The sequence below is a fragment of the Macaca thibetana genome, chromosome 16 (genome assembly GCF_024542745.1).
Source record: "Macaca thibetana thibetana isolate TM-01 chromosome 16, ASM2454274v1, whole genome shotgun sequence".
Lineage (NCBI taxonomy): Eukaryota > Metazoa > Chordata > Mammalia > Primates > Cercopithecidae > Macaca > Macaca thibetana.
In genome coordinates, this window is record NC_065593.1 from 24,094,406 (window position 1) to 24,120,919 (window position 26,514).

The window sequence follows — 26,514 nt, forward strand, 5'->3', positions numbered from 1 at the left end:
TAAATTCATTATTTCATTTAATCCTTTGAGATAGGTATTATTTCTTATTCACATTTCACTTGAGGAAAGGGTGGTTTAAGGAATTTCAGTAACCAGAGAACTATACAAATATCCAGTTAGCACCATCACCCTCAGGTGTGTATGTGTAATTTGATGCAAACATACGCATGCATATAAATCCAAGAATATTTGCATACCCATTATTGCCTGTACCATGTTTGCTGGCACTTCCACCTGGATTGATGGTGCTGTCGTAACATAGTGGCATTAGTGGAACTGGCTGGAGGAGCACCCACTCAACCAGAATGGGTGTTTTATTGGAAAGGGTGATGCATTGCAAAGGCCCAACTCTGTCTCTACCTTGCCCTCAGACCTTGAATAAGTCATTTAACTAAGTCTTTGGGCCTCAGTTTCCTCATCTGTAAAATAAGGGGGCTGGCTCAGGTCTACTCTAATCAGCTCTGAATCAAAAGCAGCCCTCAGTCCTGCCACCTTGTATACGCAGTTCTATACAAACACACTCGCCCCCATGGCAACAGCCACTCAGCTCTCAGCAGCACTGGTATGCCGCTCTACTCCAGCCAACAGTACTATTTCCATCGCAAATTCCTGGGTGAATAGAGGGCTTGGATGGGGGAGGGATCTGTTCATCAGTAATCTTAAAGCCCCTGGCATTAAAAGAAAGTCTAGAATAAATTGTCTGTGGGTGGTGCATATGTGCTAAATCAGAAACATAGCATCAGCATTTAATTCACAATATCATCCTTCTAGGAGGTGGAGGAGCTATCTTAGCTGAGGTGAAATTTAGAGGGTCACTTTGCCACTGAAGTGCTGAGTCCATGAGTGGAGGAAACTGTGACCCAAGTTATTTAAAATTGGTGAGGATGCCAAAAGAACATTGCCAGAGGGTGTTTAAATCAATCTGGATTTTTGAGAAGCAATTCCAGTGTTTATTTCCAAGCTACATAGATAGACTCTCTTATTATCTTATTACAGCAGATATTTATCAGAGCTCCATCTTGGAAGCACAGAGACTCTGGGGCAAAGGGACTGAGAGTCAAGATTCAAGAGAAAGAGAACATCTCTTTTCAAAAAAAGGAGGAGATATCCTTGAGAAGGCTGCCCTATATCTGCCCTACCCTCTATTTTCAAGCCTTCACCAAGTTGTTTCTAGAGTCTGTTGCTGATAATGGTGAAATGGTGATGATGACAATGATGAATTCATGACAAGGATTAGCTCTTGCCTTTTCTTCCTCCACATTGCATAGATTTGAGCCAAACGGGGCACTATTCTTTTATAACTCAGATGAAAAGGAAGTGGATGCTCACTAAGATACAGTTTGAATTGCCTTTCTCAGAAGGAGTGGTTCCAGGAGAAATGTAATAGGCACTTCACTAAATTTCCAGCTGAGGGCAGCCGTGTTAGCCTTTGCTGACTGTAGTCAGAGACACAGCTGTGTCCATGAGCTGGGGCAATCCAGGAATGAATAGATGGTCTTTGCTGAGGATTGTATGAGCCGCACAACTTTCTGAGCTATGACATGCAGGGCAAATCAAAGCTGGCTGCTCCTTACAAATCTGTGGAGTTGGACTTGCTGTTTTTCCTCTTGCCACTAGAGGGTAGACTATGAAAAGAAGATTAGCGTATTTTTATCCTTGCCTAGTTAGCCCTGTACGAATTCTAAGTGTTCAAGGATAAGAAATCTTGATCTTGCTAACACATATTTCTGTCCAAGCTATTTCCTGGATTACACATGTTCAATGGCTCCCTAAAGTTTCCAGAATAAAGTCTGAGTTGATGAGAATGGCATACAAGTTCTTCCCAAATTCGCCTTGGTCTTCCCTCATAACTCTGCCCTTTAGTCCCCTGCTCTTCATCCAAAATACAAATCCTTGGGGAAGTAGTGTAGTGGAAAGAACATAGGTGTTGGAGCCAACTGGAAGTCAGTTAATTATCCCAGGCCACTTATTTTCCATCAGTACCACATTGTATGTCTATTGTATCTCTTAGAGAAACTCTTTGAGGGCAGGGACCATGTCCACCTTGCTCAAACTTGTATCTTTTTGTTTGTTTGTTTGTTTTGAGACAGAGTCTCGCTCTGTCACCCAGGCTGCAATGCAGTGGCGCAATCTCGGCTCACCATAACCTCTGCCTCCAGGGTTCACGCCATTCTCCTGCCTCAGCCTCCCATGTAGCTGGGACTACAGGAGCCCACCACCTCGCCCGGCTAATTTGTTGTATTTTTAGTAGAGACGAGGTTTCACCGTGTTAGCCAGGATGGTCTTAATCTCCTGACCTCGTGATCTGCTGCCTTGCCTCTCAAAGTGCCGGGATTACAGGCGTGAGCCACCACGCCCAGCCTCAAATATATATCTTTAGTGCCTAGCACTCTTCATGGGAGCTCATTAAATATTTATCGATCAAAACAATACATGAATGATTACATCTATAGCACTGTTGTCCTCCTGGTCCAAGTTACTACCATCTCTCACCTGGTCTGCAGTGGGGTCCCAAGTGGTCTCCCTACATCTCCTTTTGCTCATTACAATCCATTTTATACTCTGCAGCAAGAATGATCTTTCCAAAATGCAATTTTGCTTTAAAACCCTTCAATGGCTTCCCATTGCTCTTAAAATAAATACCGTTATATTCTGAATATGACCCACAAAGTAATTATAATTTCATTTATTAGCAGTTTGGCCACTTGCTAGTTATGTGATTATTAGACAATTAGTAAATCTCACTGAGTTTTGGTTTCCTCATCTTAAAAATGTGAACAATAGGCCAGGCACAGTGGCTCACACCTGTAATCCCACTTTGGGAGGCCAAGGCAGGCAGATCATTTGAGGTCATTGAGGTTCAAGACCAGCCTGGCTAACATGGTGAAACCCCATCTCTACTAAAAATACAAAAAATTAGCTGGGCGTGCTGACAGGTGCCTGTAATCCCAGTTACTAGGGAGGCTGAGGTAGGAGAATCACTTGAACTCGGGAGATGGAGGTTGCAGTGAGCCGAGATCGTTCCACTGCACTCTAGCCTGGGTGACAGAGTAAGACTACATCTCAAAAAAAAAAGAGAGAGAGAGAGGCCTGGCGCAGTGGCTGGCACCTGTAATCCTAGCACTTTGGGACGCTGAGGCAGGTGGATCGCCTGAGCTCAGAAATTCGAGACCAGCCTGGGCAACATGGTGAATCCCGTCTCTACTAAAAATACAAAAAAAAAAAAAAAAAAAAAAAAAAATTGGCTGGGCGTGGTGGCATGTGCCTGTACTCCCAGCTACTGGGGAGGCTGAGGCAGAAGAATCGCTTGAACCCAGGAGGTGGAGGTTACAGTGAGCCGAGATCATGCCATTTAACTTCAGCCTGGGCGACACAGCAAGACTCCATCTCAAAATATATATATATACACACACACACGCACACACATACATGAACAATAATTATTCCTACCTCATAGAATTGTTGAGAAGATTAAATAAGCTAATACACACAAAATAATGAGCATAGTGTTCTGTTCTGTGTTCAGTAAATGGTAACTACAGTTTTTAACACCTGAATGACGTAGTCCCTGCATATCTCTTGCTATTCCCCCTCATTTTCTAATAGTTTCATTAAGTTTCTTTCAGATCCTGGAATCCATGCTCTTTTTTTTTTTTTTTTTTTTTTTTGAGAGTGATCTGTTGCCCAGGTTGGAGTGCAATGGCAATGGCGCGATCTTGGCTTACTGCAACTTCTGTCTCCCAGGTTCAAGGGATTCTCCTGTCTCAGCCTCCCAAGTAACTGGGATTACAGTTGCCCGCCACCACGCGGAGCTATTTTTTTTTTTTTGAGATGGAGTTTTCACTCTTGTTGCCCAGGCTGGAGTGCAATGGTGCGATCTTGGCTCACTGCAACTTCTGCCTCCTGGGTTCAAGCGATTCTCCTGCCTCAGCCTCCTGAGTAGCTGGGATTACAGGCATGTGCCACCAAGCCCGCCTAATTTTTTTGTTTGTTTTGTTTTTTGAGACAGAATTTCCCTCTGTCACCCAGGCTAAAGTGCAGAGGTGCAATCTTGGCTTACTGCAACCTCTGCCTCCCAGGTTCAAGCAATTCTCCTGCCTCAGCCTCCTGAGTAGTTGGGATTACAGGCATGTGCCACCACACCTGGCTAATTTTTGTATTTTTAGTGGTCAGGCTGGTCTCAAACTCCTGCCCTCGTGATTCGGCCGCCTCAGCCTCCCAAAGTGCTGGGATCACAGGCATGAGCCATCATGTCCCCAACTAATTTTTTGTGTTTTTAGTAGAGATGGGGATGCACCTGTTGGCCAGGCTGGTCTCAAACTCCTGACCTTAGGTGATCCGCCCACCTCAGCCTCTCAAAGTCCTGGGATTATAGGTGTGAGCCACCGCACGCAGCCTGCCATGCTCCTTTTTATTCCTACGTCTCTATCTGATCCCATGTGGAGCTTCCTTCCTCTGAGTAACCCTTCTTGATATCCCACGTCTTGTTTGGGTGACCCTGCAATGGGCTCCCATGTCATCCTAACACTCATCAAAGCATTTGTTATCTATTCCTTACATAGTGACTGACATTTAGCAATCCTTCGGTAAGTGTCTGTTGAATCAACTCCAGACACTGCGTTTCTCTTTCCCAGGCTCTTTGTACATGTTGTTTCTTATTTCTGTTCTAGACAGAAGATCAAGACTGCTACATCCACATTTCCTTCCCAAGGGAAACTTTCCCACCCACAGCCTCTGTTGAAGAGACAGCCCCTAGGTAGCCATAGTCATGTCCCTTTTGCCTTAGTTGACTGGACTAGAATTGGCATCTGATGCAATGGTGGATAATCCAGGACCTGGCTAGCAACTTCCAACATATCTGACAATTAAAAAGGAGTAGATTGATCAGATCTGTCTCTCTTTTTAAAAACGTATTATTTTTTAAAGATATGTGAAACGGGGTCTCACTGTATTGCCCAGGTTGGTCTCGAACCCCTGGGCTCAAGGGATCCTGCCCACCTTGGCCTCCCAAAGTGCTGGGATTACAGATGTGAGCCACTGAGCCTGGCCCAGATTCTCTTTATTTATTTATTTTATTTTTATTTTTATTTTTTTGAGAGGGAGTCTCTCTACGATGCCCAGGCTGGAGTGCAGTGGTGCAATCTCAGCTCACTGAAACCTCTGCCTCCCAAGTTCAAGCGATTCTCCTGCCTCAGCCTCCTGAATAGCTGGGATTACAGGTGCGTGCCACCATGCCCGGCTAATTTTTGCAGTTTTAGTGGAGACGGGGTTTCACTATGTTCGTCAGGTTGATCTCAAACTCCTGACCACATGATCCGCCCGCCTCGGCCTCCCAAAGTGAGGATTACAGGTGTGAGCCACCACGCCCAGCCTATTTATTTATTTATTTATTTACTTATTTATTTATTTTGAGACAGCGTTTCACTCTTGTCACCCAGGCTGGAGTGCAATGGCACGATCTCGGCTCACTGCAACCTTTGCCTCCCAGGTTCAAGCAATTCTCCTGCCTCAGCCTCCCGAGTAGATGGGATTACAGGTGCCTGCCACCACACCCAGCTAATTTTTGTATTTTTATTAGAGATGGGGTTTTACCATGTTGGCCAGGCTGGTCTCGAAGCCCTGAGCTCGGGCAATCTCCCTACCTTGGCCTCCCAAAGTGCTGGGATTACAGGCATGAGCCACTGCACCCAGTCTCTCTTAATGTTTAAATTTTGAGTTAGCAAAAGGAGAAAATGCAGCTTTTTGTTTGGTTTTGAGTTTTGTTTTTTTTTGTTGTTGTTTTTTTTTTTTTTTTTTGAGACAGTGTCTCACTCCATCACCCAAGCTGGAGTGCAGTGGCACAATCTTGGCTCAGTGTAACTTCCTCTGCCTCCCAGGTTCAAGCAATTCTCCTGCCTCAGCCTCCCATGTAGCTGGGATTACAGGTACCTGCTACCATGCCCAGCTAATTTTTGTATTTTTAGTAGAGATGGGGTTTCACCATGTTTGCCAGGCTGGTCTACGAATTCCTAACCTTAAGTGATTCACCCACCTCAGCCTCCCAAAGTGCTGGGATTACAGGCATGAGCCACCAAACCCAGCCTGAGGATGCAGCTTCGAATGCTAAGAACAAAAGCTGAAATTATACCTAAAGAAAAGCTATTAATATTAAGATAAATTCAGAGCCATGAGGAATCAAGGAAACCTAAAAGGAAATAGAAACTATGAGGCAGAGAATATTCATCTGAAGGGAAGAATAAGGAATCAATCAGTACTGGTGGAAGAGGCCCTGCCAGGAGGAAAATAGCTAAGTCATGCTAATGAGTGAACATTAGAGTGAAAATATTAAAAATGCCATTTCTTGCTCTTCTGGGCTCTTAGTTTTCCTGAGTTTCTGTGACATAGATCCTTAAAATAAAATTGTTTAACTAAATGGAGCAAGTTATTATTTGCAACCCAGAGTTCCTAACTGACACACCATTTCTCTGTTTTGGGAAAACCCAACCATCCTTTAAGGGTAAATTTCTGGCTCGCTCCTCTGTTTTCTCTCTTCATTTAGAGAAGCAATTGTCACATTACCTAGATATTGGTTTGTCTCTCTCTACCCAGAGAATATCAGGCTGTGAACTCTTTGAGGACAGGTTACTTTGTCTGTGTTTCACAGCAGCATACCGTGTCTAGTAGTAAACTTGATATAAAAAAGATGCTCAGCATATAAAACCAGCTACTGTTCTAAGCACTTTATAGATTTGAATTTATTTAATCTTCCCCAAAACCTCTGAAGCAGATGCTCATTTTTTTTCCTTCATTTTTACAGATGGGGAAAGTGAGGCACAGAGAAAGGCTTACGAAAAGTTGCAAAGTAGAAGATTCAATCCAAGACATTTGGCTCCAGAGTCCCAGAGCTTAACTACTATACTATATAGCCCGAACTAAAGAGGAAGGAGGGCAGGGAACACTAGTTAATATGAATATTTGAGCACTTATATTAAAGCACTTTCACACATATTATAAGAGTCCCCTCATTGTGGGAAACTAGCCAGAAGTTCTATCCCTGAAATACCAAATACCCAGATTCTTCCTACAGGCACAGAAAAATGAAAATAAGTAAAGGGCACATGCAGACTTATTTTGTAAAAAATTCCAAGGACACCTGGTAGGTGGGTTTGATTTATAGGCTAATGTCTAAAGAAAGAATTGTATTAGAGTATGAAAACCTTTCATATGGGGCAAAGCAGCTACTTTCTCAGCTATTCCAAGAACTGCGAGTCTCTCCCTAAAGCAACAATTGAGGGTGTGTATGTGGGGTGGTAGGGAGGGTGGATATAGTGGTGATTCCATTTTGTATTATTGTTTTTAAAGGAGTCTGGCTTTAGGGAGCTCTTGCAGATGCCTTTATTGGCAGTGTCAACCGTTTCTTTTGAGTTGCCATGACACCCAAAAGACAAAGCTGTGGGGTTGTTTATTAGTGAATGATTAGGAGCCAAATAAAAAGGAAAGTTCTTTGAGGGAAGGCTGGGGTTGTTTGGGGAGTTGGGTGGAGATGGGTGTTTAAGTATTGGTATAGGGTTAATCCAGACAACTATTGGCATGATCCATACACAAGCAACAAAGACCAGAACAAACAGGAAGGCTACCTAGGAGCTTTCTAGCATGGTTTCTTCTTCCCAATTGCCTATGTCTAGGAGAGATCTGAGTAAGTGACCAGAGGAGAGGTCTGAAGGTAGCAACTGTTCAGCACTGAAAATGTTAAGTATTACTGGTGCCCTGTACGGACAAAAAGAGTCTTTGGGCTCCTCAGAAAGTGAGGGAACAGCAGAAGCTGCCTGTACCTGAATAAAATTCACCAGGGAAGTGAGTGAGATTTCTGTTTGGGATGAATTCCTGGTGACACAGCCATATGGCTTTTACTGACTGCCATCCTCCAGATAGTATACTCTTTTTGGGGAGCAGTTAAAGTATACAGAAAATTGTGCTTTCCTCACTGTCATCTTTAATCCCTCCCCCATCATTAGCTGGAACTCTTAAATGAAGACTCAAGTGCCCCAATCTATCCTTCCAGCCTGAATTCCTGCCCAAGATTGAGGGCCCCCCTTCCCTTTGCCCAAGCCACTTCCCCACATCTCTGATTTTCTCCCTAGAGTAGGAGGCTCCAGGGGACCACAGCTGACTCTGCCAGGCACAGAGGGTTGAGTCATCCTGCAGGCGTCAGAGCTGTTAGCAACAGCTCTGCTGATCTGTATGCAGCTCCAACTCCCTCAGAGTTTTGGAGCCGTCTCGTTCAGAAGTAAAGAACAGAACACAGATGGCTGGTAACAGGATCCCACAGGGGCCTCCTTTCCCACTGAGCCCATCCTGCTAATCCTTTTACAGAAGACAAAATAAATGGTGAGTGGAGAGAGAGGAAAAAAGAAAAAAAAAAAAGAGGAGTATCGGCTTCTGTATTGTTCTGTGGGTCCTGGTGCAAGGTCTCTGGTAACAACCCCAAGCTACTTACTAAATTTCCCAGGCATATTCCCTTCCTGATCCTTCTTTCTCTTCATCCATTTCATTTCCCTTCCAATCTCCCCTTCTCCAACCCAGTTCCCTTTTCTCTGTAATATCTTTTAATCTGATGGAGTATTTTGCCCGAATACCTTCTATTTGTGCCAGGCAATTCTAATCCATATGTGTATAGGACAATCAAAAGTACTGGGATTTCTTGGCTGGGCGCGGTGGCTCACGCCTGTAATCCCAGCACTTTGGGAGGGCGAGGAGGGTAGATCACAAGGTCAGGAGATCGAGACCATCCTGGCTAACATGGTGAAACCCCGTCTCTACTAAAAATACAAAAAATTAGCCAGGTGTGGTGGCGGGCGCCTGTAGTCCCAGCTACTCGGGAGGCTGAGGCAGGGGAACGGCGTGAACCCGGGAGGCAGAGCTTGCAGTGAGCCAAGATAGTACCACTGCACTCCAGCCTGGGCGACAGAGCAAGACTCTGTCTCAAAAAATAAATAAAGGCCAGGCGCGGTGGCTCACGTCTGTAATTCCAGCACTTTGGGAGGCCGAGACGGGCGGATCACGAGGTCAGGAGATCGAGACCATCCTGGCTAACACGGTGAAACCCTGTCTCTACTAAAAAAAAATACAAAAAAAAAAAACTAGCCGGGCGAGGTGGCAGGCGCCTGTAGTCCCAGCTACTCAGGAGGCTGAGGCAGGAGAATGGCGTAAACCCGGGAGGCGGAGGTTGCAGTGAGCTGAGATCCGGCCACTGCATTCCAGCCTGGGCGACAGAGCGAGACTGCGTCTCAAAAAAAAAAAAGAAAAAAAAAGATGCATTTAAAAATAAATAAATAAACAAACAAACAAATAAAAACAAAAGTACTGGGAGTTCAGAGTCGCTTATTTCATCAATTTTATCTCTTGGGAGGTCCCCATAGCTCCTCCTCTTCTACTGAGGTAGCACTGTGCATTATAAACAACACTGACTTTAGGTCAGGGTGGTGGCTCACACCTGTAATCCCAGCACTTTGGGAGCCCGAGGTGGGTGGATCACTTGAGGACAGGAGTTTGAGACCACCCTGGCCAACATAGCGAAACCCCATCTCTACTAAAAATACAAAAAATTAACTGGGTGTAGTGGTACAGGCCTGTAATCCCAGTTACTCAGGAGAATGAGGCTCAAGAATTGCTTGAGCCCACGAGGCAGAGGTTGCAGTGAGCCAAAATAGTGCCACCACACTCCAGCCTGGGTGACACAGTGAGACTTCAAACTCTGTTCTAAAAGATATATAAACAGGTTGGGCGTGGTGGCTCATGCCTGTAATCCCAGCACTTTGGGAGGCCGAGGCGGGCAGGTCACGAGGTCAGGAGATCGAGACCATCCTGGCTAACACGGTGAAACCCTGTCTCTACTAAAAATACAAAAACAAAATTAGCCGAGCATGGTGGCAGGCGCCTGTAGTCCCAGCTACTGGGGAGGCTGAGACTGGAGAACAGCATGAACCAAGGAGGCGGAGCTTGCAGTGAGCCGAGATTGCGCCACTGCACTCCAGCCTGGGCGTCAGTGAGACTCCGTCTCAAAAAAAAAAAAAAAAGGTACATAAACAGATAAATAAAAAGTTAAAAATTCTGCTCTGCCATTTACTAAATATGTGAGCTTGGGCAATTTACTCAAACTTTCTGAGCTCCAGGTATTGCATCTGATGATATCTATACTAGCATCTACTTTGCCAGTTGGCTTACAGATTAGATAGAGGTAAACCATACTATCTGGAATATAATAGGTCCCCAGTAAATATTAATTCTCTCTCTATCCCCCCGCTGCTGTAAGTGCCAGGTCCCTGTTTTCAAGAACTGAAAAAAAAAAAAATCTCCCACTGAGAAAGTTAGCATTCATGCTCAATTACTGCTGATACAATTGAGGTAAGAGAGTGGGAAGTGTGGGTGAGTTTTGCAAGACTAGAAGTCTTTGTAAAAACTAGCATGTGAGGCCGGGCGCGGTGGCTCACGCCTGTAATCCCAGCACTTTGGGAGGCCGAGGCGGGCGGATCACGAGGTCAGGAGATCGAGACCAGCCTGGCTAACACGGTGAAACCCTGTCTCTACTTTAAAAATACAAAAAACTAGCCGGGCGAGGTGGCGGCGCCTGTAGTCCCACCTACTTGGGAGGCTGAGGCAGGAGAATGGCGTGAACCCGGGGGGCGGAGCTTGCAGTGAGCTGAGATCTGGCCACTGCGCTCCAGCCTGGGCGACAGAGTGAGACTCCGTCTCAAAAAAAAAAAAAAAAAAAAAAAAAAAAAAAAAACTAGCATGTGAATACACTAATGTTGGTTTTCCCCAGCACAGGGATTCTTGGTGAAGAGCGCTGATTTCCTCATGTTGGTGTTGCAGCATGGCTGATACTAATTTATTTTCCTTAGAAAATAAGATGCTGACGCCAGGCACGGTGGCTCACACCTGTAATCCTAGCACTTTGGAAGGCCGAGGCAGGTGGATTGCCTGAGCTCAGGAATTCTGGACCAGCCTGGGCAACACGGTGAAACCCCATCTCTACAAAAACACACACAAAAAAAAAAGGAAAAAGAAAGAAAAATTAGCCGGGTGTCATGGCAGGCACCTGTAATCCCAGCTACTCGAGAGGCTGAGACAGGACACTCGCTTGAACCCAGGAGGCAGAGGTTGCGGTAAGCTGAGATCATGCCATTGCACTCCAGCCTTGGTGACAGAGTGAGAGACTCTGTCTCAAAAAAAAAAAAAAAGAAAAAGAAAAGAAAAGATGCTGATTTGCTGATTGTGTGGCTTTAGGTAAGTTCTTATCCCTCTCTGGGCTTCACTAGAACAAAAGATCACTGCTCCTCTTCACTCCGGGAAATTAGGAGGATTGGTTGAAGTTTGTGTAAACTCCAGGTGAAAAGTTAAGTACAGGATGGTATTATCCTTGGCACTGAGAATCCCGGAAGTGTTTTTGCACAATCAGGTCAAATGCCATTGTTCAGTTTATGTGATCACCAAAGACTCAGCTGACACAGAGTTATGGTTTGACATGGTTCCTTTGTTCCAGATAATAAACATGTGTAATGTCAATTATACTAATTGTGTTTTGTTCTAGTCGAAACAAGAAGGAGGCTGGTGATGAGGCTGGGACATCATACTTCATTCTCTCTGACCAGGCGCACTCTGACAACACGTTTTTCCTGTCTCTCTTTGTAACTGGTAATTAGGTTCTCAGCTGAGCTGTCAGGAATCTTGATAGGTTTCCCAGGCAGTCACCATCTGACAATTTACAACTTTGGGCTTTTCACAACTGGCGTGTTCCCTTCCAGGGAACGAAAGTTTCTCAATCCTATGTTCCTCCTATCATTCAAATAGTCTGATCTGAGATAAATGCTAGCTTTCTCGATGCATTATCTAATTCCAAAGCAGACTGTTGGGTCTCTTAGCAGTAATGGGGAAAATCTCTGTGTTCATGTGTGTCCTGAGCAATAAGGGCTGCCCCTATGGTGTGATAAGGGAGTGAAGGTCATCAAAGCCAGAAGTGGTACGGGTGTATGGGAATTTAACATAGCCTTTCAAAAGGAGAGGAAATAATAGTAAAAATTAGTAGAGTTGCTTTTTCTTTCTTTTTAAAAATAGACGGATCACGAGGTCAGGAGATCGAGACCATCCTGGCCAACATGGTGAAACCCCGTCTCTACTAAAATACAAAAAATTATCCGGGCATGGTGGCACGCCTGTAGTCCTAGCTACTCAGGAGGCTGAGGCAGGGAATTGCTTGAACCTAGGTGGCGGAGGTTGCAGTGAGCTGAGATCGTGCCACTGCACTCCAGCCTGGCAACAGAGCAAGACTATGTCTCAAAAAACAAAAAAACAAACAAACAAAAAAAATAGAGATGGGGGCCGGCCACAATGGCTCACACCTAGCACTTTGGGAGGCCGAGGTAGGCAGATCACCTGAGGTCAGGAGTTCAAGACCAACCTGGCCAACATGGTGAAACCCCATCTCTACTTAAAAAAATACAAAAATTAGCCAGTCACAATGGCTCCCACCTGTAATCCCAGTTACTTGGGAAGCTGAGGCAAGAGAATGGCTTGAAACTGGGAGGCGGAGGTTGCAGTGAGCCAAGATCGCACCATTGCACTCCAGCCTGGGTAACAAGAGTGAAACTCCATCTCAAAAAAACAAAAAACAACAAAAAAAAAGGAAAGTTTTTTTTTTTTTTTTTTTTTGAGACGGAGTCTCGCGCTGTCACCCAGGCTGGAGTGCAGTGGCCGGATCTCAGCTCACTGCAAGCTCCGCCTCCCGGGTTCACGCCATTCTCCTGCCTCCACCTCCCGAGTAGCTGGGACTACAGGCGCCTGCCACCTCGGCCGGCTAGTTTTTTGTATTTTTTAGTAGAGACGGGGTTTCACCGTGTTAACCAGGATGGTCTCGATCTCCTGACCTCGTGATCCTCCCGTCTCGGCCTCCCAAAGTGCTGGGATTACAGGCTTGAGCCATCGCGCCCGGCTTTTTTTTTTTTTTTTTTGAGACGGAGTCTCGCTCTGTCGCCCCAGCTGGAGTGCAGTGGCCGGATCTCAGCTCACTGCAAGCTCCGCCTCCTGGGTTTACGCCATTCTCCTGCCTCAGCCTCCCGAGTAGCTGGGACTACAGGCGCCCGCCACCTCGCCCGGCTAGTTTTTTGTATTTTTTAGTAGAGACGGGATTTCACCGTGTTAGCCAGGATGGTCTCGATCTCCTGACCTCGTGATCCGCCCGTCTCGGCCTCCCAAAGTGCTGGGATTACAGGCTTGAGCCACTGCGCCCGGCCAAAAAGGAAACTTTTTAAAAAAAATTTTGTACAGGTGTGATAATGATATTGTGGTTATGTTACAATAAAGGTCTTTGTTACAGATACATACTGAAGTATATACAGGTGAAATGTTATAATTTACAAGAGGTTTATTTAAAAATACTCCAGGGGCCTGGGAGAGGTGGCTCACACCTGTAATCCTAGCACTTTGGGAGGCTGAGGCGGGTGGATCACAAGTTCAGGAGTTTGAGACCAGCCTGGCCAAGTAGCCTATCTCTGCTAAAAATACAAAAAAATTAGCTGAGCATGCTCTACTAAAAACAAAAAAATTAGCTGGCATAGTGGGGCATGCCTATAATCCTAGCTACTCGAAGCAGGAAAATCACTTGAACCTGGGAGGCAGAAGTTGCAATGAGCTAAGACTGTGCCACTGCACTCCAGTCTGGGTGACAAAGTGAGACTTTGTCTCGAAAAAATAAATAAATAAATAAATAAACAAACAAATAAAAATACTTCGGGGGTGTTGAGTGGGTGTGAATGGCTCATGTCTATAATCCCAGCACTTTGGGAGCACTAGGCAGGAAGACTGCTTGAGTTCAGGAGTTGAAGAGCAGCCAGGGACACATAGTGAGACCTCTATCTCTACAAAAAAAATTTTTTAATTAGCTGAGTATGGTGGCACACACCTGTAGTCTAAGCTACTTGGGAGGCTGAATGCGGAGGACTGCCTGAGCCCAGGAATTTGAGGCTGCAGTGAGCTATGATTGTGCCACTGCACTCCAGCCTTGGAGAGAGAGTGAGACCCTGTCTCTAAAATAAATTAAAAAAAAACAAAACAAAACTCCAGCAGGGAGAATAAGGGCTTATGGCAGAAGAGGTAAAAGAGAATGTTAAAGTGTTTATATGAGTTCAAGCTAGGTGACAGACACGTGGAAGTTTATTATTTATTGCACTCCTTTTGAATATATTTGAAATTTTCCATAAAAAAATTTAAAAATACTAGGGAAAGCCTGAATCTCTTTCCACTCCCAAATGTATGAAATAACTAGAAGAGAACATTCTTGCTATCACAATTTCAGGAAAAGAGATCAGGATTGGAGAGGCATCTTTTAAGGGGTAGGTGAAGGAAGAGGACCCTGCCAGGACAGGAAGGTGGAAGGAAATCTGGTTTTGAGTGGTGTTGAAAAAGCCAAGGAGGAATACAGTTTCAAGATGGAAGGAGTGTCAATGATGTCAAATACTGCAGATGACAGGAAGAAAAGTATTAAATGACTTCACTAGACATTGCAACCAGGAAGTCAGTCTTGACCTTGGCAAGATCAATTTCAGTAGAGGTGGGAAGATAGATAATTTGGAATTCCAAGAAGCTTGGCTGTAGACAGAAGAGACGAAAGTAATCTTTCTTTTCTCCCCAAAGAAGAAGAAACTAGGGCATGTTTTTAATGCTGAGGGGGAGTTGCCATCTGAGAGTGGTTGACAACATAGGTGAAGAGAGGAATGACCAACTCAAAGAGCAAGGACCCTTACTACAAGAGGTAGTGTTGAGAACAAATCATATACACATCCCACTGAAGCAGATAGCTTGCTTTTCGGATCCTTATTTTAATTTTTATTTTTTTATTTTCAAGACTGAGTCTCGCACTGACGCCCAGGCTGGAATGCTGTGAGCCACTATGCCTGGCTGTGAGCTTTTAAAACAAGCAAACAAAAAGCAGGTTTGGTGCAAGGGCTCACACCTATAATTCTAGCACTTTGGGAGGCGGAGGTGTGAAGACTGCTTGAGGCCAGGAGTTTGAGACCAACCTGACCAATAAAGCAAGACCCTGTCTCTATTTTTATCTTTTATTTTTGGAGACAGAGTCTTGCACGGTCGCCCAGGCTGGATTGCAGTGGCATGATCTCAGCTCACTGCAACCTTTGCCTCCCGGGTTCAAGCAATTCTCCTGTCTCAGCCTCCTGAGTAGCTGGGACTATAGTCGCACACCGCCACGCCCAGCTAATTTTTTTTGTATTTTAGTAGAGATGTGTTTTCACTGTGTTGCCCAGGATGGTCTTGAACTCCTGAGCTCAGGCAATCTGCTCACCTTGGCCTCCCAAATTGCTGGGATTACAGGCGTGAGCCACCAAGCTGAGCCTTTTTTTTTTTTTTTTGAGACAGAGTCTTGCTCTGTTGCCCATCTCACTCAAACATGTCTACAGAAGGATGCCTGATAGAAGTGTGGTTTTACAGACTGGAAAATAAAGCTGATCATGTACAGAGTTTCTTCTTGAGCTCTATATTCTCATATAATGTGATCCATTTTGTGAAAATCTTTTAAAAATGCCAATCCTTTTAAAATGCCCTGCACATGGAGGCAACAGATTCTTCCATTTTAACCCATAAGGGCCAAGGTACTTGGGCCAAGTACGCAACAGTTGGTAGAACACAATTCAATATAAGAAAGTCCTGACCTAAAAACCTTTTAGTATCAAGTACCTATCAGATACACATCTGCACCAAGCCATTAATAAGTTAAAGAAGCCACCTCAGGCCGGGCGTGGTGGCTCATGCCTGTAATCCCAGCACTTTGGGAGACTGAAGAGGGTGGATCATGAGGTCAGGAGATCGAGACCATCCTGGCTAACACAGTGAAACCCCGTCTCTACTAAAAATACGATAAATTAGTTGGGCAAGGTGGCGGGTGCCTGTAGTCCCAGCTACTCGGGAGGCTGAGTATTGAGAATGGCGTGAACCCAGGAGGCAGAGCTTGCAGTGAGCCGAGACGGCGCCACTGCACTCCAGCCTGGGCGACACAGCGACACTCTGTCTCAAAAAAAAAAAAAAAAAAAAAAAAGAAGCTCCCTCAGAGTCCAAAATAAATCCAGCCCTGAAGAAATGAAGCAGTGGATGGAAAAGTAGTACAATACAGCAGCAGTTAAAAACATTGACTTTGGGCTGGGTGCGGTGGCTCACACCTGTAATCCCAGCACTTTGGGAGGCCCAGGTGGGTGGATTGCAAGGTCAAGAGATCAAGACCATCCTGGCCAACATGGTGAAACCCTGTCTCTACTAAAGAAAAAATACAAAAATTAGCTGGGCGTGGTGGTACACACCTGTAGTCCCAGCTACTTGGGAGGCTGAGGCAGGAGAATTGCTTGAACCCAGGAGGCGGAGGTTGCAGTGAGCCAAGATTGCACCACCACTGCACTCCAGCCTAGAGACAGAGTGAGACTCAGTCTCAAAAACAAAACAAAAACAAATTGACTTTGGGTTGGGTGCAGCGGCTCATGCCTGTAATCCCAGCTACTCAGGAGGCTGAGGCAGGAGAATTGCTTGAACCCAGGAGGTGGAAGTTGCAGTGAGCTGAGATTGTGCCACTGTACGACACAGTGAGACTCTGTCTCAAAAAAAAAAAAAAAAAAAAAGACATTGACTTTGGAGTTTCATGTAGAAGGTCGGTGACTGCCCTTACTTTGTGTCATTTTCATAACCAAGCCGAGGATTCTTTTCTTTATCTGTAAAATGGGGTTAATGTTACCTTCTTCAGAGGGTTGTGTGAAGATTAAGTAAGTTAGATTAAGTAACATGTAAGGTGCTTAGCACCATGCCTGGTCCATGGAAAATGTTTTAAAGTGTTAGCTATTACTGTGTATGTGTAAGGAGGTAAATATTCATCCCACTTCTCTGACACTATCTTCTGGCAGGCATCCCATGATCAGTGCATCACGGTTGATTGTCTGGGACATCTGTGACTATAGGAAGGGTTGGGCAGCATGTTTGTGGACTGAGAGGTTTTTGGAATGTATCTTCAGAACCAGTTGGTGATTTTGTTATGCCCTTTGCTTTGGCTGACATCTGCCAGGATTAAAAAAAATCTACATCAATTCCTACCAGATTTCTGCCACACAGCATATGAAACATAAACAGCTGGCAATCAAAACATAAAATAAGTTAGTATTTTATTGGCTTGGGATTTTCTTTAGGCTTCCTCTTTGGACTTCTCTTTACCAAATAGGAGTAATATACCAGTAGGAAGTGTTTTGGGGCCAGGTGCAGTGGTTCACGCATATAATCCCACGAATTTGGCAAGCCAAGTCAGAAGGATTACTTGAGGCTAGAGTTCGAGACCAGCCTGGGCAACATGGCTGGACCCTGTCTCTACAAAAAATAAAGGTAAAAAAATTATCTGGGCATAGTGGTGTGTGCCTGTAAGTCCCAGCTACTTGGGAGGCTGAAGCTGGAGGATCCCTTGAGCTCAGGAGTTCGAGGCTGCAGTGAGCTATGATCACCACTGTACTTCAGCCTGAGTGACAGAGCAAGACCCTGTCTAAAAAAACAAAGAAGAAAGAAAGAAAAAGGTGACAATTCATATCAGCCTTTTTTTTTTTTTTTTTTTTTTTGAGATGGAGTCTCGCTCTGTTGCCATGCTGGAGTGTAGTGGCCTGATCTCAGCTCACTGCAACCTCCGCCTCTCGGGTTCAAGCAATTATCCTGCCTCAGCCTCCCAAGTAGCTGGGACTACAGGCGTGCGCCACCACACCTTGCTAATTTTTGTATTTTTAGTAGAGACGGGGTTTCACCATGTTGGCCAAGCTGAACTCGATCTCTTGATCTCATAATCCGCCCGCCTTGGCCTCCCAAAGTGCTGAGATTACAGGTGTGAGCCCCTGCGCCCGGCCCAAATCAGTTTAAGTTTGGGAAAAACAAAATATATTAGGCCCTGTAACTGAAAAATCAGTGCCGCAGGAGCTTAAAAAGTTTTGTTAAGTGTTTGACTCTGTCTCCCTTTTTTCTGTCTCTCCACACACCACACCCAGCTCCCAATTCCTAGGTATTTTTCTCTATAGATTGAGTTTTGTTATAAAGTTGAGTGTCCATATTGGGGCAGGTTATACAGCTGGTGAACTGGGGACTTGGGTGCTTCCCACTGCTGCCACGTAGTTTAATACACCTCAACACTGAATGCTGCCATCAATACTGTTTACACACAGGAAATGAACAGGGAAAATTTCTAATATCTGTTTTAATCAAATGCTTCCTTTGGCCAGGTGCAGTGGCTCACGCCTATAATCCCAACACTTTGGGAAGCCAACGCAGGCAGATCACTTGAGGCCAGGAGTTCGAGACCAGCCTGGCCAACATGGCGAAACCCCTTCTCTACTAAAAATACAAACATTAGCCCAGCATGGTGGTGCATGCCTGTAATCCCAGCTACTCAGGAGGCTGAGGCACGAGAACTGCTTGAACCCGGGAGGCAAAGGTTGTGGTGAGCCGAGATTGTGCCACTGCACTCCAGCTTGGGCAATAGAGTGAGACTCTGTATCAAAAAAAAAAAAAGAAAAAATGCTTCCTTTAATGGTATGTTGTATTATATCCACTAGAGACAGTGAGTGTCTCAAAGTTCAGGTTTTAAACAACCTCTCCTACATAACCAGCTCTCTCCTACTCACTGCGGAGACCTCTCCTGCATAACCTGCTCTCTCCTACTCACTGCTCAGAAACCCCTGAAGAAGGGACAGAGGTCTGGCCCGCTTATCATATGGCACCATGAAAATGATTATCATGAAACTTGCCCTTTATTTTTCCTCTTCATAAATTTACTCAACACAGAAATGTTAGAATATTGTAAATGTAGAATTTGAAGGCATTTGAAACTTTGTGAGGATGAGATCAGAACTTGGAGCTTATGAACCATAGACATGCTTCTATAAGCAATTTAAGCAGGTTTCACATAGATCATACGGAGGAAAGCTTGCATCTTGGTAGTTTATTTTATGCAACAGAGGGATGCTGGATGAGGGAGATGGGGTCTGCATGGGAAGAACTTCCATAGAAAGTCTAGATTTACATCATCCCAGTTTATGAGCCCAAAGGCAAAGCAAAACTCACTCTCACAAAGCAGTATATAAAATCCAAATGAACATCTCTGAGTGGTCCAGCTTGGGCTCTGTGTCATGTGCCCTTCCCTGGCCCAGTTGCTTCACCAAGGGGTGAGCTATTTTGGCTGCCCACGCTGTGATGGTATGCCCATCTGTAGCAAGAGGCCCCAGAGTAATAACTCCACAAGAACTCCACAGAACAATGGAGAGGAAACTTCTCTAAGAACTGTAGAGTACTTTAAAAAAAATGGGTTTTTTTGAGACAGGGTCTCACTTTGTCACCCAGGCTTGAGTGCAGTGGTGTAAACAGGGCTCACTGTAGCCTCAAACTCCCAGACTCAAGTGATTTTCCCACCTCAGCCTCCCTAGTAGCTGGGACTATAGGTGCATATGAGCACACCCAGTTAATTTTTGTAATTTTTGTGGAGACGGGGTTTCCCTATGTTGACCAGGCTGGTCTCAAACTCCTGAGCTCAAGTGATCTACCTACCTCAGCCTCCCAAAGTCCTGGGATTGCAAGTGTGAACCACCACACCCGGCCATAGGGTACTTTTTGCCAGAAGAAGAGGGAGAAATTTGGGACAGACAAGAACAACAGATGTTCACTACAAGTGGAATGGAACTGCTAGTGAGGCTAACTGATATGTTTTTTGTGGGGATGCTAGCTACAGTAGAATATATTAGCACTTGTGGTCAGGTGAAAGAAAGCAGTTATCACCTGGATACAACAGAATTTTCATATCCAGACAGGATCTTCACCATAAGTCTGAGACATGGGTAGGGCATATTCATTTTACAGTATACACTTTTGGGAGTCAAGAGACACAGAGAAGCATAGCAGAAAATACATAATTTACATGGCAGAACTAGCTATAACTGGTATGTACATCAGTTTGGGAAGCAGGTGACCACAACACATTCTTAGAACCTTAGACAATCCTGAAAACCACTGACATGTATAAGACTCTAGATATACCCATCAGCCAGGCACATAGCGCCAAAGTGACAGTAACCTCCAGAGAACTCTACCATGTGTGTACATCTTTTCCTAGAGTTCTTGATCACACTAACCTTTGCAGCAGCTATTCTTCCATACACTCCAGGCAAACAGCTTTCAGTCACTCTTCTTGACATCTCCCACACCTAACCCAATTTCTGACACATAGGAGAAAATGTTTGCAGAATTATTGAACTGATAGCAAACATTTGTTGAATGTCATTATGTACATTATGCTAAGTTTGTGGACATAGATATAAATAAGACAAACATTCATATGCTTGTGTAGATCACAGCCTGGTGGGAAAGGCCAAAAAATAAACAGTTCTGTGTGAGGACTATTTGGTTGCAAACGAAAGAGAACCAGACCCAACGTAGCTTAAGAAAAATGGGAATGTTTTGGCACGCGCATGCCAAAAACTCCAGGGTCAGGACTGCCTTTAGACAGAATTAGTTCCAGGTCTTCAGTGATCTGGTTTTATCTCCAGAATGTGTTTTCCACTGAGTTGCCTTTGTTCTGGGGCTTCACAGCAAAAGGAAATAGCAATTCCAGTCTTTATATTCTCTCAAGGAAATAGAATTGCTTGAACCTGGGAGGTGGAGGCTGCAGTGAGCCGAGATCGTGACACTGCACTCCAGCCTAGGCAACAGAGTGAGACTCCGTCTCAAAAAAAAAAAATATATATATATATAGGCCGAGCATGGTGGCTCATGCCTGTAATCCCATCAATTTGGGACGCCAAGGCGGGCGGATCACAAGGTCAGGAGTTCGAGACCAGCCTGGCCAATATGGTGAAACCCCCTGTCTCTACTAAAACTACAAAAATTAGCCAGGCGCAGTGATGCACGCCTGTAGTCCCAGCTACCCAGGAGGCTGGGGTAGAAGAATTGCTTGAACCTGGGAGGCAGAGATTGCAGTGAGCTGAGATCGCACCACTGCACTCCAGCCTGGGCGACAGAGCAAGACTCTGTCTCCAAAAAAAAAAAAAAAAAAAAAAGAAAGAAAGAAAAGAAAAGAAAAAAAAGAATATAGTGGTTCAGGGTGAAAGCTGAGTTTGACAACTGGCTTCACCACAAACCGGCTATAAGAACTTAGGTAAGTTAATCAAAATTCTTCTCTGTGCCTCAGTTCCACTCTCTCTCTCTCTCTTTCTTTCCCTTTCTTTTTTTTTTTTTTTTTTTTTTTTTTTGACAGAGTCTCACTCTGTTGGCCAGGCTGGAGTGCAGTGGCACTATCTCCTCTCACTGCAACCTCTGTCTCCTTGGCTCAAGCAATTCTCCTGCCTCAGCCTCCTGAGTATCTGGGATTACAGGTGTGTGTCACCATGCCTGGCTAATTTTTTCACCATGTTGGCCAGGCTGGTCTCAAACTCCTGACCTCAGGTAATCCGCCCACCTCAGCCTCCCAAAGTGCTGGGATTACAGGTGTGAGCCACTGCACTAGGCCCAGTTCCACCATTTCTAAAAGGGAATATTAATTATACCTACCCAATATGGTTATTGTGAGGAGTAAATAAGTAGAGTGTTTAGAACTCTCTCTGGCATATAATCGGCACTCAATAAGTGTTAACTATTTCACTATTTTTGTTATTATCATCATCATCAAATTTCAGAAACTTTGCATAGTGGCAGTATTGTAACCAATGAGATTTATCCGAGGTATGATTATTGCTCATTGAAAAATCAAAGGCTGGGCACAGTGGCTCACACCTGTAATCCTAGTACTTTGGGAGGCTGAGGCAGGCAGATCCTTTGAGGCCAGGAGTTCAAGACCAGTCTGGGCAACACGGCGAAACCCATCTCTACAAAAAACCACAAAAATTAGCCAGCATGGTGGCATATGCCTGTAGTCCCGGTTACTTGGGAAGCTGAGGTAGGATCGTTTGAGCCTGGGAGGAGAGGTTGCAGTGAGCCAGGATCATACCATTGGACTCCATTTCGAGAATTTAATACATATATTACATTTTCGGGAGAAAGTAAGAAAACTTATTTCCCAAAAAAGCCAGAGAAAATCTTATTACACCCATTGGCTCTAATTGGATCATGTGCCCATCCCTGAGCGAGACTGGAGGATGGTCATACATACACTGTATACACGGATTGCTTAGGCCTGATCAACATGCTTCTTCCCTGGAGCACAGATCTACTATGGCCAGCCTGGTCTTGAACTCTTTACCTCAGGTGATCCGCCCATCTCAGCCTCCCAAAGTGCTATAATTACAGGCGTGAGCCACCACGCCTGGCCCAGAGTTAATTTTTATTCACGAAACTCACATAACAGGTTTATTTATTTCAGTCGTTTTGTTGGTTAAAGAACCAAGATTTTTTTTTGTTTTTCAGAGTGATTATTCTTTTAATACCTTTACTTCTCATCAGGTCCTAATTCTTATTTGAACAAGATTCCCCCTTTTGGGTCTGATAATTGTAAAGTACATGCAAGTGACCGGTTTTTTTTTCTCTTTTCTTTTCTTTTTTAATACATTTATTTATTTATTTATGTTATACTTTAAGTTCTAGGGTACATGTGCAGAACGTGCAGGTTTGTTACATATGTATACATGTGCCCTGTTGGTGTGCTGCACCCATCAACTCGTCAGCACCCATCAACTTGTCATTTACATCAGGTATAACTCCCAATGCCATCCCTCCCCTTTCCCCCCTCCCCACAATAGGCCCCGGTGTGTGATGTTCCCCTTCCCATGTCTAAGTGATCTCATTGTTAAATTCCCACCTATGAGTGAGAATATGTGGTGTTTGGTTTTCTGTTCTTGCGATAGTTTGCTGAGAACGATGGTTTCCAGCTTCATCCATGTCCCTACAAAGGACATGAACTCATCTTTTTTTATGGCTGCATAGTATTGCATTGTATTCCATGGTGTATATGTGCCACATTTTCTTAATCCAGTCTGTCACTGATGGACATTTGGGTTGATTCCAAGTCTTTGCTATTGTGAATAGTGCCGCAATAAACATACGTGTGCATGTGTCTTTATAGCAGCATGATTTATAATCCTTTGGGTATATACCCAGTAATGGGATGGCTGGGTCATATGGTATTTCTAGTTCTAGATCCTTGAGGAATCGCCACACTATTTTCCACAATGGTTGAACTAGTTTACAATCCCACCAACAGTGTAAAAGTGTTCCTATTTCTCCACATCCTCTCCAGCACCTGACTTTTTAATGATTTTTTAATGATTTTCTGACTTTTTAATGATTGCCATTCTAACTGGTGTGAGATGGTATCTCATTGTGGTTTTGATTTGCATTTCTCTGATGGCCAGTGATGATGAGCATTTTTTCATGAGTCTGTTGGCTGAATAAATGTCTTCTTTTGAGAAATGTCTGTTCATATCCTTTGCCCACTTTTTGATGGGGTGTTTTTTTCTTGTAAATTTGTTTTTCTTTGTAGGTTCTGGATATTAGCCCTTTGTCAGATGAGTAGATTGCAAAAATATTCTCCCATTCTGTAGGTTGCCTGTTCACTCTGACGGTAGTTTCTTTTGCTGTGCAGAAGCTCTTTAGTTTAATTAGATCCCATTTGTCAATTTTGGCTTTTGTTGCTGTTGCTTTTGGTATTTTAGACATGAAGTCCTTGCCCATGCCTATGTCCTGAATGGTATTACCTAGGTTTTCTTCTAGAGTTTTTATGGTTTTAGGTCTAACATTTAAGTCTCTAATCCATCTTGAATTAATTTTCGTGTAAGGAATAAGGAAAGGATCCAATTTCAGCTTTCTACTTACGGCTAGCCAATTTTCCCAGCACCATTTATTAAATAGGGAATCCTTTCCCCATTTCTTGTTTCTCTCAGGTTTGTCAAAGATCAGATGGCTGTAGATGTGTAGTATTATTTCTGAGGGCTCTGTTCTGTTCCATTGGTCTATATCTCTGTTTTGGTACCAGTACCATGCTGTTTTGGTTACCGTAGCCTTGTAGTATAGTTTGAAGTCAGGTAGTGTGATGCCTCCAGCTTTGTTCTTTTGAATTAGGATTGTCTTGGCAATGCGGGGTCTTTTTTGGTTCCATATGAACTTTAAAGCAGTTTTTTCCAATTCTGTGAAGAAAGTCATTGGTAGCTTGATGGGGATGGCATTGAATCTATAAATTACCTTGGGCAGTGTGGCCATTTTCACAATGTTGATTCTTCCTATCCATGAGCATGGTATGTTCTTCCATTTGTTTGTGTCCTCTTTTATTTCACTGAGCAGTGGTTTGTAGTTCTCCTTGAATAGGGCCTTTATATCCATTGTAAGTTGGATTCCTAGGTATTTTATTCTCTTTGACGCTATTGTGAATGGGAATTCATTCATGATGTGGCTCTCTGTTTGTCTGTTATTAGTGTATAAGAATGCTTGTGATTTTTGCACATTGATTTTGTATCCTGAGATTTTGCTGAAGTTGCTTATCAACTTAAGGAGATTTTGGGCTGAGATGAGGGGGTTTTCTAAATACACAATCATGTCATCTGCAAACAGGGACAATTTGACTTCTTCTTTTCGTAACTGAATACCGTCTATTTTTTTCTCTTGCCTGATTGCCCTAGCCAGAACTTTCAACACTATGTTGAATAGGAGTGGTGAGAGAGGGCGTCCCCGTCTTGTGCCAGTTTTCAAAGGGAATGCTTCCAGTTTTTGCCCATTCAGTATGATATTGGCTGTGGGTTTGTCATAAATAGCTCTTATTATTTTCAGATACGTTCCATCAATACTGAATTTATTGAGAGTTTTTAGCATGAAGGGCTGTTGAATTTTGTCAAAGGCCTTTTCTGCATCTATTGAGATAATCATGTGGTTTTGTCTTTGAAGAACCAAGATTTTTTATGACTGTACTTTTAGTGTTACTGAATAAGTACTGAAGGGGTTTTCCCTTAAAAAAAAAAAAAGTTTTGAGATAAAAGAATATAAACTGTACTTCTTCTCTGCATTGGAGTCTTTAGTTTGTTTGCTGCTCTTGTTCCAAAACTTCTCATTACTCAACTTACTAAACCCACAGACACTTTTCAAGAAGTTATCTCTTTTCTACCATCACCAATATATAGGGTGGCTTAGATCTGTATTTCCAAGTCTTACTGTCGTTCCAAGAATTACTATCAACTATTAGAATCTCAAAAACTCAACTGCATACTGATTGCGCTGCCCAGTGTACCTCTGAATCCCACCAGGGAGGGGGTGTCGAACCAAGTTGTGCAGGAATGGGATATTCCACACTCCAGGGCAAACTTATTCGTAGGATCAGTGGCGGGCTTTGGAGGTGGGAAGCCGGAAGGAAGGGGAGTGCAGATAAACCCTTCTGCAGATCTCCGGGGTGAAATGAGTGCACCTGATGCCCGCATGGCATTAGAAGCTCCCTAAACTCAGTGAGGGTATGCTGGACAGAGGCTGGGACTTCGGGCCACCGGGACAACTCCGCCCATAGCAAGCGTTGCGCGCTCCTGTGATGGCGCGCGCGCGCATGTAGTCGTGTCTCGCGCTGGGTCGGGCCTGTCAGGCGGGAAATCTCGCGAGATCAGAGACGGGGCTGACGGTCGGGAGGAGGGGAGTGGTGTCGGGGAAAGGGGGGGAACCTGGGCAGCGGCCGGGCTCTGTGGCTTCAGGGCTCGGGGAGAGAGAGGGAGGGTGGCAAAGAGAGTGAGTCGGTGCCGCCGCCTGCCTGAGGAGAGAGGAGGGGTCCCGCTCGCCCTGCGCCCTTCGCGGGCCGAGCGCACTAGGCACTCGAGAACATCTGAGGCCTCCCAGCCCCGGGGGACCCCGCCCCACCGTCCGCCGGCCGGCCCGCGGCCTCTCTTCCCTTTGTGAGCGCCCCCTTCCCAGGGGTGGTGGTGGTGGCGGAGGGCTGCGCGTGGGCCCGCCCGCCGAGGGGCCGCGGCGGGGGACCGAGAGGGCCTCGGCTGTGTGAGGACGAGAGGCGGCCGAGGCCCGGGCCGGTTCCCCCGAGGCGGCAGCGGCGGCTACGGCTCCCGGCACTTCCCCGCGCCATCTTAACTGAGCCCAAGCGCTAAGGGCGCCTCCTCGACCCCGGTAGTCCCTTCGCCCCCCCCCCCCCCCCCGCCCCTTGTTGCAGAGCTTGGGCTGGGCGGCTCGCTGGGGCTCTTGTGGGGGGGGGGGGCGGCGGTCTGTCGCCGGGCCCCCTCCTCCTCCTCACTCCTCACCCTCCAGGGTAGCGGCTACCAGAGCGCTGCCGGGGGCTGCGCCTGCCTGCTCCGCCCCAGACCTGTCGGCGAAAGGGTAAGGGCACCTCTGCTTTGGGAAAGGGAGATATGGAGGGGGGCGGGGAAATTCGGCCCACTCGGGCCTGTGTGTGGAAGACGGAATGTGGGGGTGGGGTGGGGGAGGGAGACAAGGAGGGTCTGTGATTCTGTGGGTGGGGTGAAGAAGCTGGTGAGCTGGGCGCCCTCCCGTTTTAAGGGG

At 45.2% G+C, this 26,514-nt stretch overlaps 2 protein-coding genes and 1 pseudogene across 4 annotated transcripts in view; all 3 read left to right on the top strand.

The window, feature by feature from the left end:
• The window catches only part of TP53I13 (tumor protein p53 inducible protein 13), a 343,577-nt gene that overhangs the window by 131,203 nt on the left and 185,860 nt on the right, over positions 1-26,514 (top strand). The gene's annotated exons all lie outside the window — the stretch shown is intronic.
• LOC126940104 (uncharacterized) lies at positions 21,721-21,844 on the top strand (annotated as a pseudogene).
• TAOK1 (TAO kinase 1) overlaps positions 25,651-26,514 on the top strand; it is a 164,494-nt gene continuing 163,630 nt past the window's right edge. For 2 of the 3 annotated variants that reach the window (XM_050763307.1, XM_050763310.1), the window contains exons 1-2: positions 25,651-25,898; positions 26,263-26,331. The gene's annotated coding sequence lies outside the window, so the exon portion shown is untranslated. Of the gene's footprint in view, positions 25,899-26,149; positions 26,332-26,514 lie in introns of those variants that run through there. The other variant, XM_050763308.1, reaches the window with a different exon arrangement.